The following is an 11809-nucleotide window of genomic DNA, read 5'->3' on the forward strand; positions in this document are numbered from 1 at the left end:
AATCATCAAATCTATATTGTTTCACTGGTAAATTCTATCAGACATTTAAGGAAAATTACTGTTAATTTTATACAAACTCTTTCAGACGTTCCCAGCTAATTATGCAATCAGCATAATACTGCTGCTGAAGCCTGACAGCCACACTGTGGGGGATAAAACTATATCTATCATGCCTCGTGAGCAGTATTAGAAGATTGAATTCAGCAATATAGAAAGCAACTGCTCAGAATATAATAGAAGTGCAACAATAAAAAAATTAAAAATGCAATTCACTGTATCAGCAGACTAAATAAGAAAACATGAGGTTGAAAAGTGCTTGACAAAAATTCAACACCCATGCAAAATTAAAACTCAGGAATCTAGCAACAGAAAGGAAGTTCTGGGGCTGTAAAGCTGGCCCCCCAGGTAAAAGTGCTCACAGGTAAGCCTGATGCCATGAGTTCAGTCCCTGGAACCTGTGGTGGAAGGGTGACCTGATTCCAGAAAGTCATCCTTTGATTCTACACACCTGTTGTGGTACATGTACATCAACACATACACACACACACACACACACACAATAATAATAATAATAACAACAACAACAACAACTTAAGTTTTCTTTTAAAAATGAAAATTCCAAGGTTGGGATTGGGGAAAGGAGATAGTTCAGAATAAAAGCATTTGCCAAGAAGCATGAGGACCTAAGTTCAAATCCTCAGAAAATATGTAAAAGCCTAGAAGACAAAAATCATCTGTAATGACAAAACTCCTACAAGAAGACGAAACAAAGAGACTGGAAAAGCTCTGGAAGCGCTCGGGCCAGCCAATCTGCTTGGCGTGATCAACAGCAAAACAGAGGTAGAAAGTGACAAATGGCAGCCGAGACTATCTTCCAACCTCCATGACACACATGTGGCCACATCCGTGGCTTATGAATATATGCACATCCACATGTCCCATACGCATAGAAGTAAATTGTTTTTAAGAAAAGAAATTCTCCAAGTTGATAAATAGAATCTTCAAAAAAAAAAAAAATACAACAATAAAGCACGGGGTGCTTCCTTCATGTTTATTCCTTTCTGACTTAGAGGGCCTAGCCAGAAGGATTAGACAAGAAAAATAAACTGAAATAACAGACACTGAAAAGAAATGAAAGCATCCATGCATGAAGAACTCCCTAAGCAATCTACAAAGTATTGCTAGAATTAATAAGTCAGTCTATCAAGTTAGCAGTATACGGTTGATGCAGAAAAGTTCATTACAGTCCTAGAAAGCAACAACTACAGAAAGTTCTTAAAATAATCTCCCTTAACAGTCACATTAAAATTCATGAAATATGCAGTGATAATTTCTCAACGATACGTGTGAGACCTATACAAGGCATGACGGAGAAAATCTACAGCTTCTAAATGGCAGGAGGCTCAATACTGTAAATGCCTACTGCCTGATTAACCACACTTGCTTTTTTTTTTTTTTTTCAATTCGAGTCTTTTAACTCAGGATCTTGTTCCTGCTCATCAGCCTGCGGCTCTGTCCACTTTTTGGACACAGAGATACCATCCCAAACTTTCTGATATCCTTTTTAACTGTTGTGGCTTGCCCAGTTTGAAACAAGTTCAATATCTTTTCCTTCAAGGATTAATTCATCCTTCTGAGCTTGAGAGACAGAGCAAGCAACACCTGTCCTCATCTGAACCCTGCGGGTGGATTTTTCACCCAAGAAACTTCGGATTTCAACTCAAGACCCACTCTCCGAAATAATGACATCACTGGGGAAGTGAGCATAGACCTTATCCTGTAATAGGAGCCGAGCACAGCACCCCTGATCGTTTTCTGAACATGACTGCAGATGCTTCAGAGTGGCCAGTTCCTTTGTTACCTGGACCATTTGTCAGCCCAGAGCCTCTTCTTTTTCTTTCTAAGAAGACTTGGCTCTACTTGGATGTGATTGCAGTCTCTCCAGAGGATTCCTCTGGAGCCCTTCACAATGACTGTGCGCCCCTTCAGTGTGTGTTAACATTTTCTGGAACGTCAACAGTTTGATTGCTGAGAATGATCTTCATTCTTACAGTGGATGGGGCTAAGAACCATTTGTGGGTTTCTGGGTCTTACAATGCTCTGAAAACACTACAATTTCTATACAAGCTGTGCTTCAAATGTTGGATTTTGGTCTTTTCCCAAGGGAGGACACACTCTCCGGAGATACTGAGCACAGGCAGTATCTATAGCTCCCGGTCAACCACGTGCTCACAAAAGTAGACAATACTCCACTCTCGCAGTGCCTCGGACTGTGACGGTGCGATGGTTAGCTGTAGTGCACGCTCTTTTCACTTACAATAGCTTCAGCCTACAGACAGACTAAACACATACATAATAAATAAATAGGTAGATAAATGTAATTTTAAAATAACACCAATTGTAGCACTAACACTACCTAACAGCATAAAGACCTAGCTTATAGCCGAGCTGAGCAGCGCAACGTGATAAGCGCATACAAATAGATCAGAGGGGCCCTTGTGGGTACAGTAGTAGATTAGAGGCTGCCTCCACATGACACAGTGAGTGTGAAGAGCTAAAATAACAAATAGACTGCCTTGCAAAGACTGAAAGAGAGGACAGACATCTGAAGTTCACAATGGGACAACTGAGCAGCTGGAGCCAGCGGGTGCAGGGGGGAGAGGGGAGGGGGAGGGGGAAGAGAGCAAGTGGCACAGAGCCCAGCCACGTGACTCCATAGGGGGAAGAGGAAGCTGATCCTCATCTTAAGAGTAAGGTAGGGACTTGATGATCACACTGACTGCCCTCACACATGACAAGCCTCCAGGGCTCCAAAGCCTTGGCAAGACGGCGACTCCTTCAGAGAATTAGGTCCGCGGTGGAGAGTAGTCTCGACATAGGGTCCTTTCCCGTGTGTCAGAGGACTGTGGCTAGAAACCAAATTGAGAAGTAACTATTGTTTAAAACCTAGTTACCTGCAGGGCCATTACAAGTCAGAGGGCATGAAGACAGCCTGTCACAGCCCCAGATGAAGAGCCAGTGGTGGGAGGTACTCATGCACAGTAAAAGGAAGAGATGCGAACAAATTAAGAATTACAGGCACAGGAGGCTTGCTTCTGGCCTCTTACTGCACAGGGTGGGGAACCCGGGCTAGGTGGCTGGACACTAATCTCATCATTCTGTAGCTTGAGAGGCCCACACTGGAGATCAGTGGTAGATCAATCTCTAGAGACAGGTCTACATTCAGTTCAGTCTCACATTGGTCAGGAAACTGATGCTCCACGGATGTAAACCATATCCCTAGTCTCATCCCTCCATAACTAAGAACCACCCAGCAAGTTTTAGCATCTCAGAAACAGGCCCATCTTCATGGACTTCTTTGTTGGGCTTGCTCCCAGAACCGCATCACGCTTGAAAGAAACTTCCTGGTTCAAACACAGGGCATCCAGAGTGTCCACACTGGTGCATCTTGGGAAGGGAGAGAACCGGACCAGCGGACAGAAAGCCGAGCTTAGAGTGGTAAAAGCCCACCCACACACAAAGAAGGGAAGCTACTAGAGTATACACCATTCTGGTCGAGATCTGACACTACCCTAGTCCAGACCAACACGCCACAAAAATCACAAGAAAGACAAGTGTAGCTGACCCTCTCCATCCCCAGACTCACCTACCCACCAGACTCCAAACTTAAAGAACCCGGAAGAGGGGACAAGAAAACCACATTCCTGTCTCCTCTGCCTCCTAACCTCTCTTTTATCCCTTTTACCATACTTTTCTTAGTGTATCGTTTCATCATATAGATTGCTTTCTTGAGTGCTAAGTATAGCGAATGCTGGTGAGTGCGGGTAACGGCTGGGCCAGCCAATCAGCCTCCACTTTGGAACATGTTTCTGTGTTCCTCTTCTCTTTTACTTTTACTTGACCTCACTTCTGCTCATTTTCCCCCTCTTTGCCCGCCTCCTTTCCCCTTCTAGCTCCTCCACTTTCTTACTATCTCTACACTTACCCTAAAGGATTTCAACCCTGCAGCAGGGTGCGGCAGCTCCTGCTGTTTCTACTCTACAGTTGTCATTGTTGTGGCTCATTAAGCAGGCTTCCATCAGCTCTAGCAGCATTTTCATTCCCTGGGCGTTTTTTTGTGCTTGCGGGTGCAGCGCTTAGTTCTCTCTTCTCTGGGTATGCTAGAGCTTGAGGCTTCCCTCTAACTTCCAAAAGCAGCTGAAGAGATGGCTAAGCTAAAGATGTTCAAATTGCAATACAGAGCACAAAGGACATGAAAAGCGAAGTAATGTGACCCCACTAGAGATGGCACCTCCTCGACAACAAAGATAGGGATGGTAACACACGACCTTAATCCTAGCACTTGGGGGCGGCCAGAGGCAGGTAGATCTCTGAGTGTGAGATAAGCTCGGTCTACAGAGCTAGTTCCAGAAAAGCCAGGACTGAAACCCTGTCCGATGATCCGATGATGATGATGATGATGATGATGATGATGATGATGATGATGATGATGATGATGATATAAAAGTGAATAAGATGTCGGATGAAGAATTCAAAAGTTTGCTTGTATAAATAACCAATGACTTAAAAGAGGATACAAAAGAAACAGCTGAAAGAAGTAAGAAACCCCAAGGCCTGGAGAAGAAAGTCAGAAACGTATGTGAGAAAACAACAAGGACCCCAAATTAAACAGAGAAACTGACACTTGGAAAAAAGTTCGGCAAGGGTTGAGGAGGGAGCGAGGTTGGTAGAGTGCTTATGGCACGCCCAAGCCCATGGAGCACTCCTGCAATCCTGGCAACCAGGAGGTGGAGTATGAAGGATCAGAGGTTCAAAGACACACACATCTACACGGCAAGTTCAAGGTCTGCCTAGACTGCATGGCACCCTGTCTAAAAAGACAAACAAAACTAAAAAGGCATGTTAAAAATTAATAAATCCAGTAAAATAGTCAAAAGCAATAAATAATAATAATAATAATAATAATAATAAGCTACCACCAATATATAAGCAAGACTAAGTATAATGTCAAGGATGTGTATCAAGGCCGTGGTCATACTATATTCAGATATCAACTTTAAAACTAAATAAATCAGGGTATGGTGGTGCGTGCCTTTAACCCCAGCACTCAGAAGGAAGAGACAGCTAGAGCTTTATGTACAGAGTGTATACAAGGCGCATCTGCTGTATATAAAGGGTTCTAGGCCAGGCAAGGCTACAGAGTGAAGCTCCCATTTGAAAAAACCAAATCAATATATAGATGAGCTTGAGTACAACTTCCAAGAAGCCTGGGATATGAAAAAGCTGAGAAAGACTCTAAAGCAAAATCTGTCCAATGAGCAGAAAATTTCCCAAAGATACGGAAAGTGATGGATATCCAGATACAAGGCATTTAGAATTCCAAATAGACATGACTAGAAAAACACATCTCCCCAACGTATTATAGTCAATGCTTTAGAATACAACAACCAAAAAACAAAATCCTGAAAATCTCTACAAAAATGCAAACATACTTAAAAAGTCAAGCATATCAGAATATCAGGACTTCCCACAGAAACCCTAAAAGCAGAGATCGTGGAGTGATGGATTTCAATCCCCGAAAGTAAGCAAATGCCAACCAAGATTGTCACATCCAGTAAAGACATCTTTCAAAATGACGGAAACGCATCAAAGTGATAATAAAGTCAAACTGAAGCAACTCAGGACCACCAACCCGCGAGTGCAGAGGTCAAACTGAAGCAACTCAGGACCACCAACCCAAGAGTGCAGAGGATGTTTAAAGTCATCCTAAACATGGAGGCAGAACTAAGGTTCTCTTGACTGTGATGGCGTGGTAAAGATGAACTTCCATAAGACGAATAGAGGCACAGAAGGGAACTAAGGAAGAATCCACCATGTTCACCGCAGCAATCCATCAGAACCTAAATCCAAAAGGGGCGGGGGGAAAAAAAGAGCAAACAAAACACTAACAAACCAGAAAATGAATAATAAAATCACAGGACATAGTAAAAATCTTTCAATAATAACCCCAAATATAAATCATGGTCCTAATACCATAATGGATAAATGCATACTAGCTGAATGTATTAAAAACAAGATCTATGTTGTCTCTAAGAAATGTGCCTTGCTGGCAAAAGCACACAATAGACTAAACGTAAAATGATGGAAGTCAATCTACCAAATAATAGAAGCCAAAAACTAAGCTCACACAATTATCATGATATCTGACAAAGTAAACTTCAAACCAAAACTACTCCAAAGAGATAAAGAAAACCACTAAAAACTAATAAAGAGAATAATTTATCCAAGAGACACAATAATTATAAATATGTGTTTACCAATTATTGGAGTTCCCAATTTCATACAACAGAAACAAATAGACATCAAAGGACATACAGATTAGAAAACAAAGAAAATTGGGTGATTTCAAATCCCTCATGCTAATATGTCACCCAAGTCAAAAATCAACAAAGGAATTTTAGAGATAAACTATACCATATAACGAACTTAACAGATACACGTGGAATATTCCATCTATCTAACCCAGAATACGCTTTATCCTCCGCATCCCACGGAACTTTCTCTAAGAAAGATCACATTTTAGTCTACAAATCACTTCTTACAAAATACAAAAGAATCAAATAATTCTTTGTATCATATCAGACAGATGACAGACAATAGAATTAGAAATCAATAGCAAAAAAAAGGAAGCTACAGAAACTACACAAAGATATAGAGACTGAAAAACAAAATTCACAGGGAAATGAAAGCAAACATCAGCAATGTGGTGAGACATCAAGGGGACAGTTTATAGCTATGAGCACTTAAAGGAAAATACAGAGAGTCCCAATAAATAACTCCAAAACAACATATTACCTACCAAAATTAAATAAAGAGGATATGAGCAATTTAGAATTATCAGAAGCACCAAGGTTGGAGTGCTGATAATCTCCTAAAACAGGCAGGTGGGACCCAAGAACCAGCTGGCCAGCCAGTGTACATGAACCGGTGACTTCCCAGTTCACTTAGACATTGGAGGAGGACATCCAACATCCTACTGACTAACACAATATGTCTGAACCACACATAATGCATGAAGACAAATCATGAATTTCATACACTACATTTACACATGTTTTATGTAATCTTTTGCCCTAAGAAAAGGAGAGAGAGAGAAGCAGCAAGGTGTGGGGACTCACAGCTATAATCTCAGCATCAGGTGGCTGAGACAAGAGGATAACCATGAGTTCAAGGTCAACCTGGGCTACAAAGCAGATTCTGCAAATACATACATACATACATACATACATACATACATACCATACATATATATGTACAAAATATGGAAATAAAATTATGTTTTTACTTGAAAATTTTGAGTCTGAGAATTGAACTTAAGAACAATAAAGGTGCTGGAGAGATGGTTCAGCAGTTAAGAGCACTGGCTGTGGTTCCAAGGGTCTCTGGTTCAAATCCAGAAACTGCTGCTGGAGAATGACTCAGGAGTTGAGCACTGACTGTACATCCTAGGGTCTCTGGTTCAAATCCCAGCAACTGCTGCTGGAGAGATGGCTCAGCAGTTAAGAGCATTGACTGCTCTTCTGAAAGTCCTGAGTTCAAATCCCAGCAACCACATGATGGCTCACAAGCATCCATAACAAGATCTGACGCCCTCTTCTGGAGTGTCTGAAAATGGCTACAGTGTACTTACATATAATAATAAATAAATCTTTTTTAAAAAACAATAAAGAATCCAGAGACAAACACCAACAGGACAATGAAGTTGGTAAATCTATAAGCAGGTCGAACATCTAAAAGCAGGCTTCCAATGAGAGAAAATAGAGGCTATGGGAAGGGAATTATTGAAAATGTAAAAAGTTCCCAGGTATGGAATGCAATGAGTCTCCAGATTGGCAAGGTCCACTTGCCAAATGATTAACACCCCAGCCAGTGTGCACCATGGTCTTGTAGTGTGCAGCCAGTGTGCACCACCATCATGTGTGTCAGTGCGAACTGGTCATGCAGCATGGAGTCAGCATGTAGCTTGGTCTTCTAGTCAGCATGGCCAGCCAGCATATAGCATTTATCAGTGTGCACTGTAATCATGTATTGGATGGTCAGTGTATGCTATGGTCATGTAGTGTTGGTGTACATTGTGGTCATAAATTGTGCAGTGTGCACCACAATCTAGTAGCACCCAGCTAGTGCACACAGAGGGTCTTGTATGTAATTGGTGTGCACATACTTAGCCAGGAAAGAGGCAATGGAGGCCAACAGCCAAGCTCCATCACCATGTCCTATACCCTGGTGCACCAACCTCAAAAAAAAAAAGGGACTTTCTCTAAGTAGTTGACACAGAATATCCTTCTCTGAGAAGAATACACTCAATACAAGAAAGTTAGTCTACAAAAAGATACTTTCTGTGGACAACTACTAACCAGAAAGGATAAAGAGCTGGTTCCTAAACGCAAACCAGGAGTAAAGAGAAAAGCCTAAAACTTCCAGACAGAAAAGCATAGTTAACACAGAGGAGAGAGAACCAACAGATATTTGGCTTCCCATGAACATGCTGGAAAACAGACAGGGAAGAAGTTGTGCCTTCAGAATTCAGAGATGTTTGCAACCTGGAATTCTGCACACAGACAAATGCTAAGGGCGGGGGGAGATCCTTGGATTCTGGTCTTCAGATGCTTACCTTCGGGCTGCCTTTCTCAAGAAATAAGTTACTGAGGAATAGGGTAGATGAAACAGAAGGCATCTGACCCAGGAACTGAGGGATTTAACCCAGGGAGGGATGAAGGAAACTCTCATGTGCATGCCAAAAATAAAGAATAAAAAAAGCAGCTGTGCGGTGTAGAGCAGAGGAACTCAGGAAGAGTAACTACAGAAGAAGAGACGTTACTGACTGATTATCTGACAGGTCCGACCATGTGGGAAGCTGCAGAGCTGGAGGGAGACAGCTAGAGATTCTGATAGAACAGAGGACGAACTAAAGCACACATCTTCCCAAGGAAACCAAACGCTTTGCCATGAGTGTAAGAACTTCTGCAGCACCCTATTCGCCTCAGTGGTCAACTGTACTTCTTCAGTCACAATGAAACACTGACTCTGGACATTTGAAAACAGCCCTCAACTGAATGAGATGACACAGGCCTGTAATCGAAGCGACTCAGAAGGCTGAGATCAGAGGACTAGGAATACAAACCCTGCGTGACATAATGAGCTATGGCCAAAGCTTAAGGTGTTCTAAGAGACTCATTCTCTTATATTTTTGGTTGTGAGCCTAGCCTTTAACAGCTGAGCCGTCTCTCAAGAGACTCATTCTCAATCAAAGTAAAACTAAATCCATGGTCCCAAATTATTTGATATCCCTCCCATGTAAGGGTAATAATTATGTTCCATCCTCTTGACTTTGAGTATGTCTATGACAAACTAACGGTGTAGTGACTCTGAAGTGTTATATGTGCTGAGTGATTTATCATCTTCCTTGGCCACTGGAACACATTCACTAGATTAGATCATGAGGAGAGACTATAGGAAGAGCCCCAAAGTTACCTGGAAAGAGGGAGCTAGCCAGCTCCTCCAGTTCTATCTTACCCACTGTCAGACTACAATCATATGAGACATCAAAGCCATCTGGTCAACCCTTTCCAATTCTGACTGACCGATAGGGACTGGGAGAAGTGCCAGTAGCTATTTTATGGCACTAAGATTTTGTTAAGCACAAAAAGGTAAATGGAACTTTGAAAAAGTAACCAAATTAGGACTACATTAGAATTATAAAAAGAAAGAGAAATAAAAAGAAGCTAAAACTTTATCTACCAATGTCAAGTTAGTAAATATATATATATTTCTTCAAGTTAAGATAGATAGATAGATAGATAGATAGATAGATAGATAGATAGATAGATAGATAGGCATAGAGTTAGTTCGACACCTGTAATCCTAAAATACCAAGTGTGAGGTTGGGGTATACCTCAGTGGTAAGGATATTTGCTTAGCATTTGCAAGGTGTGTGGGTGTGTGTGGTTGTATGTGAATATATATTCATATACATGAAATTTTTCAAGGTTGGAAAGGTCTTACAAGCTGATTTACAAGCTGATCTGATTGCACCAGAGGAGAATTTTACATCTAACTTCACATATTGAGTCATAGCCAAAACAGTAGTGAACTAAAATATTGTACAGGGTACCCTTCATGCCATGTGTATAAGGTGAATATAGAACACAAATGAACTTTCTCTTTAGTGTAGGGTTTAGTGTAGGGTTTAAGATATTATGTTAGATGTTTGCAGTATTCCAAAAAATCTATAGAGTTTAATATCTGAACCCAGCATTTTGAATAAAGGATAGTTTGTGTAGATGTATGACTGTAAGTATGTATACATACACACACACACACACACACACACACACACACACACACACACATATATATATATATATATATATATATATATATATATATATATATATGAATGNTATATATATATATATATATGAATGACATCATCAAAGGGTAGGTTACTTCTGAGTAAACTACAAAGTGTGGTTGACAGCTACAGTTCTATAACCTTTGATTTCTCTTTAACTCTTTAATATAGGGTCATACATGATTCCATTTAAAACAAAGATTAAAAAAAAAAAAAAAAGTAAGAGAACCCAGAATGCTCTTTTCTTTCCCCGATTTCCAACAAAGGAAAGAAAAAAGAACTCCGCTGAGCTTCACACAAATGCCACCCATCTCCAGCGCCACCTGCTATAAATCCCTGTCACGCTCCATCAGTTTCTGATAAGAGGCATTCGTACACACGGTCCTGTACCTCAGAACACGTGTAATTGGCTAAAGGAGAAAGAATACAGACATTCAAGAGGCACATGGGACAGAGTTCTCTGATTTAATCAGATAATGGGTGTGGAGAGCGATTGCTCTAGGCACGACGATGACTGTGATCCCGAGAGACAGGCCTCTGATAAAGTACTGAAGAACACAGACTCCTGTGGAAGCTGAGCCAGGTCAGAATGCCCAAGTGTTATTTTCTATGAAACCTCAGGTGTCTTTAGCTCCACTCTCACTCAGTAACTTCTCTAAAGGGCAAGCACATGCTTTCCTGTCTGTGGTGGCTTAAAAGAAAATGGCAATAAATAAATAAATAAATAAAAAATATGGCCCCACAGACCCGTCAGGAATGGCACTATGAGGAGGTGTGGCCGAGGAGTGGGTGTGGCTTTGTTGGAGTAGGTACTTGTCTAGAGGGTGGGCTTTAAGCTCTCAGAAGCTCAAACCAATTCACTTCCTGCTGCTTGTCCGTCCAAGTCTCAACTCTTTCTCCAGCACAATGTCTGCCTGCTTGCGGCCCTGCTTCCCACCATGCCCAGCATAGACCAAACCTCTTAAATGTTTTCCTTTGTAAGAGTTGCTTCAATCATGGTGTTTCTTCACAGCAATAGAACCCCCAACTAAGCCATTGTGTTTCATTCAGCTAGTCTCAAAGCCGCTTCACCGATAACACTGATGAACTCCGAGGAAATCTGCTAGAGCAACGGCAGGTACCTGACAGGTACACAGGCCTTTGCTGAGCACAACACTTGTTTTATCTTCACATTAAGAGACAGATGACAGATGTGTTGGGATGTGGGGGGTGTGTGTGTGTGTGTGTGTGTGTGTGTGTGTGTGGTACTACAGATGGCATTCAGCCATGCCACAACACAGGAATTTCCTTTGCAATCACGTCTCTATGTATTTTCTGATTTAGAATCTCTCACTGGACCTAGAGTTGGCTGCTTCAACTACACGCACACTGGCTGAGCAGAGAGCCCCTGGGATG

At 41.5% G+C, this 11809-nt stretch overlaps 1 pseudogene; it reads right to left on the bottom strand.

Moving 5' to 3' along the window:
• Window positions 1-1564: 1564 nt before the first annotated feature.
• Window positions 1565-2045, bottom strand: LOC110325675 (annotated as a pseudogene).
• Between the last annotated feature and the right edge of the window lie 9764 nt (window positions 2046-11809).

Source organism: Mus pahari, chromosome 8 (assembly GCF_900095145.1).
Source record: "Mus pahari chromosome 8, PAHARI_EIJ_v1.1, whole genome shotgun sequence".
In the NCBI taxonomy this organism is placed as follows: Eukaryota; Metazoa; Chordata; class Mammalia; order Rodentia; family Muridae; genus Mus; species Mus pahari.